The following is a 5,285-nucleotide window of genomic DNA, read 5'->3' on the forward strand; positions in this document are numbered from 1 at the left end:
CATTTAGCTTTGTTGGTAATCTTTGAGTACAACAGTTCTTGCAAATTTCATTTCTGTTTGTGCTTAGTAGTGACATATGGTACCGGTATTGTAATTGGGATACATCTGAACGTGGTTTGAAATTATTGTAGTGTACTGGACAGTAGTATAGAGCAATATTTTATTAGAATTTAGCGTGCTTATTTTATTATTGTAAAATATTTGTGTAGTACCGGTATAGTATAGTATAGTATGGTGGATTACTATTATTTTAGCAGCCTTCTAATGTTAATTTTGTTAATACTTCCACTATTGTATCTCATCACATTGTATTTTCAAACCATCATTGTTATTTTTAATGTTATTTTACTTCAAATCTCTTCAAGATTTTAAAAATTCATTTCATTAATACATGTTATTTAGACGCTTATTTTTAATTTAAGGTTAAGACTATGGCTGATGATGCCTTCAGGGAAGGCGAAACATGTACCACTATTAGCTAACAAATTTATGTAAATCATCCAAGACGATTTTGTATTGATTAGGTGGTCTAATAAATAACTTAATGTTATTATTTCAATATAGTAGAGGTACCCGCAGAAACTCTCTTACAAAAATTCTGTTGCTGTAATTAGGATAGGCTTAATTGCAGTTTAGAATTGTGTAATTCTTGTGTATTCCTTTCAGTATTCAGTAATTAATAGCAATTTTTATCCTGTTAGGGTGTTGTAGGATAAAAATAGAGTTCGACTAAGTAGTATTGTAAAGGAGTCGTATATTAATTACCTTATTGTCGTGTGATCTTTGAGTATTATCCCAGACAATATATCCCTCCATTCATTTTTTTTGCACATAAGTTATTTTACTTTTCCTCTTCTTTTCAGTTTTTTCGTAAAGAATGGCTAAGGAGTGCAAGTGTAGGAACTGTGGGTGTGGCGAGGCATTGAGAGGTATGAGGGAGGAGTTGGAGAGTTTGAGGGAGATAATTAGGATTCTCACAGAGGACAGGAAGGAAGATAGGCCTCCATCAAACAATGTACAGGTTACAGTAGGTGTATAAGAGGGAGAGCATGGAAAGAGAGGAGTTGTAGAAGACAGGTGGTCTAATGTTCTAAGGGGAAGGAGATTACAGGCTAAGGGCTCTATTCAGGATCAGAATTCAGGACAGGTGTCCGTGCAAAATTGGTACGAATCACTCCAGGTAGAACAACAGAGGGAAAATGAGGAACAGGGAACTGTTGTTGAGGTGTGTGGAAGTAGGAGGAAGGGAAAAGGTAGAAAAGGGAAATGTAGAGTAGAGGATAGAAAAAGACAGGTGGAACAGTCATGGGAAGGAGAAAAGGGAGGTGGTTTCTGAAGCTATCAGGAAAGATAGGGCTGACCAGGAGGGAAGGGGATCAAATGGGGTGGATAGGGTTGAGGCTCTGGTCATGGGGGATTCTATCGTTAGACATGTGGGAAAAGTGTGTGTGGAGGAAAGGGAACCACGATAGAGTGTTATCCAGGAATTAGGTTGAGGAAGATGTTGAGGAAAGTAGAAGGGAGGGAGGAGGGGAAGGAGAAGGCGGTAGTGTTTCACGTTGGTACCAACACCGTAAGGCAAGCTGATATAAGCATCAACATAGTTGGGGATGTGTGGGATCTGGTAAATGCAGCATGGGTGAGGTTTAAGGAAGCAGAGATTGTTATCAGTGGAATACTGTGTAGGAGGGATACTGACTGCAGGGTGATTGGGGATTTAAATGAGACTTTTTTGTTATTTGCTTTACGTCGCACCGACACAGATAGGTCTTATGGCGATGATGGGATAGGAAAGGCCTAGTAATGGGAAGGAAGTGGCTGTGGCCTTAATTAAGGTACAGCCCCAGCATTTGCCTGGTGTGAAAATGGGAAACCACGGAAAACCATCTTCCGGGCTGCCGACAGTGGGGTTCGAACCCACAATCTCCCAGATGCGAGCTCATAGCTGCGTGCTCCTAACCGCACGGCCAACTCGCCCAGTGAATGAGACTATGGAGTGGGTTTGTGGGAAACTGGGAGTGAAATTTCTAGATCCTAATGGGTGGGTAGGAGATAGTGATCTGCACTCAGATGGCCTTCACTTAAACTGCAGTGGTACATATAAGTTAGGAAATTTTTGTGGAAGGGTAATAGGGAGGTACATACAGTGAAATGGGGTTGTCTAGGGAGCGGTGGTAAGGTTACAGAGATCTGAAAGTCAAGTAGGGATGACATAAAAATGTTAGTGTTGAACTGTAGAAGTATTGTAAAGAAAGGAATAGAATTAAGTAATTTAATAGATTTTACCAGATATTGTAATAGGAGTTGAATCATGGCTGAGAAATGATATAATGGATGCAGAAATTTTCTCACGGAACTGGAGAGTGTATCGTAGGATAGGAATGGTGGGAGGGGGAGTATTCATTCTAGTGAAAAAAGAATTTGTAAGCTACGAAAAAATTTAAGATGAGAAACATAAAATTCTAGGTGTAAGGCTCATTTCTAAAGATAATAAGCAAATTGATGTCTTTGGAGTATACAGACCGGAAAAGGGTAACGCTGACACGGAATCAGAATTATTTGATAAAAAATCAGCTATGTGGGAAACGACATGGAAAGGAATGTGATTGTAGCGGGAGATCTGAATTTACCAAATGAAAATTGGGAAGGAAATGCGAACAACAGGAAGCATGACCAACAAATGGCAAATCAGCTAATATGGGAAGGACAGCTGATTCAGAAAGTGATGGAACCAACTAGAGGGAGAAATATCCTGGATGTGGTGCTGATAAAACCAGATGAGCTCTATAGAGAAACTGAAGTAATTGATGGCATTAGTGATCATGAAGCTGTTTTTGTCATAGTTAAAAATAAATGTGATAGAAAGGAAGGTCTTAAAAGTAGGACTATAGGCAGCACCATATGGCTGATAAAGCAGGCATGAGGCAGTTTCTAAAAAGTAACTTTGATCGGTGGAAAACAGTAAATAAAAATGTAAACAGAGACTGGGATGGGTTTAAAGCAATTGTTGAGGAATGTGAAAACAGGTTTGTACCTTTAAAGGTGGTAAGGAATGATAAAGACCCACCTTATTATAATAGAGAAATAAAGAGACTAAGAAGGAGGTGCAGATTAGAAAGAAATAGTTAGAAATGGCTGTGAAAGTAAGGAGAAATTGAACGAACTTACTAGGAAATTGAATCTAGCAAAGGAGGCAGCTAAGGATAACATGATGGCAAGCATAATCGGCAATCATACAAATTTTAGTGAAAAATGGAAGGGTACGTATGTATAGGTATTTTAAGGCAGAAACAGGTTCCAAGAAGGACATTCCAGGAATAATTAATGAACAAGGGGAGTGTGTATGTGAGGATCTTCAAAAGGCAGAAGTATTCAGTTAGCAGTATGTAAAGATTGTTGGTTACAAGGATAATGTCCTGACAGAGGAGGAGACTAATACTAAAGAAATATTAAAATTTACCTACGATGACAACATTTACAATAAGATACAAAAGTTGAAAACTAGAAAAGCAGCTGGAATTGATAATATTTCTGGGGATATACTAAAGATAATGGGTTGGGATATAGTACCATATCTAAAGTATTTGATTATTGTGTGGTTGAAGGAGGTATACCAAATGAATGGAGAGTTGCTATAGTAACCCCTGTGTATATAGGAAAGGGTGATAGACATAAAGCTGAAATTTACAGGCCAGTAAGTTTGACATGCATTGCACGTAAGCTTTGGGAAGGCATTCTTTCTGATTATAATAGACATGTGTACGAAATTAATAACTGGGTCAATAGAAGGCAGTTCGGTTTTAGGAAAGGTTATTCCACTGAAGGTCAACTTGTAGGATTCCAGCATGATGTAGCAGATATCTTGGATATAGGTCAAACGGACTGTATTGGGATTGACCGGGGTAAAGCATTTTATAGGGTGGATCATGGGAGATTACTGGCAAAAATGAGTGCAATTGGATTAGACAAAAGAGTGACTGAATGGGTTGCTATATTTCTAGAAAATAGCTCAGAGAATTAGAGTAGGCGAAACTTTATCTCATCCTGTAATAAGAGGGGAATCCCTCTAGGCAGTATTTATTGAACCTTTATATTTTCTTATATATATAAATGATATGAGTAAACAAGTGGAATCAGAGGTAAGGCGTTTTGCAGATGTTATTCTGTATAGAGTAATAAATAAGTTACCGGTACAACATTGTGAGCAACTGCAACGTGACCTCGATAATGTTGTGAGTTTCACAAATAGGAAAAGTCCTCTCAGTTTTAATTACTGTGTTCATGGGGTGAAAGTTCCTTTTGGGGATCACTGTAAGTACCTAGATATTACCAAAGTGACAATGACATAATACCAACGACATGAGGGTGTGAAACACAAGCACAAAAATGAATGTCATAAATACAACATGTTCAAGGCCACTGATGAAATAGTGAGCATAAGGTGAAACTGAAGCATCAGTTAAATTATTGCAGAAGGGGCCGGTAGGCAATATTATTGTCTGAGACCTTGTCAGGAAATGACAACTATTTTTAATTTTAATTAGAAAATTTTTAACGGAATAAGTTTTAGTCTCTGACAAAATAGTTTATGGTTTAATCATTGACAGTGCTTCCATTAACATGTTTGTATAATGTATCATTTTTCACATCTTTATGTACTGAATTTTAGTAACTGGCTAAACTTTTAGCTTCCATATTAATATAAGGTGTACTCTTGAAGATTGTTTTTAGGCTGAAGATGCCCTAAATTGAGGGCGAAAATGTGTCCCATTTAACTGATAGTCTGTATATGTAACCACTATAAGTGGAAATTAAAGTATTGAATAGGTCGATTAAAGAACACCTTTATTATTTTTGAACTAAGCGGTATGTTCCGAGCTGTCAGCGGAGATATGGTGTGGAATGACATTAGTACACGAATAAGTTTGAGTGGCGTCTTTAAAAATAGGAAAGATAACAATATGAAGATAAAGTTGGAATTCAAGAGGACAAATTGGGGCAAATATTCATTTATGGGAAGGGGAGTTAGGGACTGGAATAACTTACCAAGGGAGATGTTCAATAAATTTCCAATTTCTTTGAAATCATTTAAGAAAAAGCTAGGAAAGCAACACATAGGGAATCTGCCACCTGGGCGACTGCCCTAAATGCAGATCATTAGTGTTCTTTTTAAATTTATTCAATCAATCAATGAAGTATAATTTATTTTCATCTCAGGGTTTAGACTTATTGATTAATGGAAGGCAAACTAGGGTAGGATAATAACAAACATATACATCACAAAG

This window comes from Anabrus simplex, chromosome 4, assembly GCF_040414725.1.
Source record: "Anabrus simplex isolate iqAnaSimp1 chromosome 4, ASM4041472v1, whole genome shotgun sequence".
NCBI classification, from domain to species: Eukaryota; Metazoa; Arthropoda; class Insecta; order Orthoptera; family Tettigoniidae; genus Anabrus; species Anabrus simplex.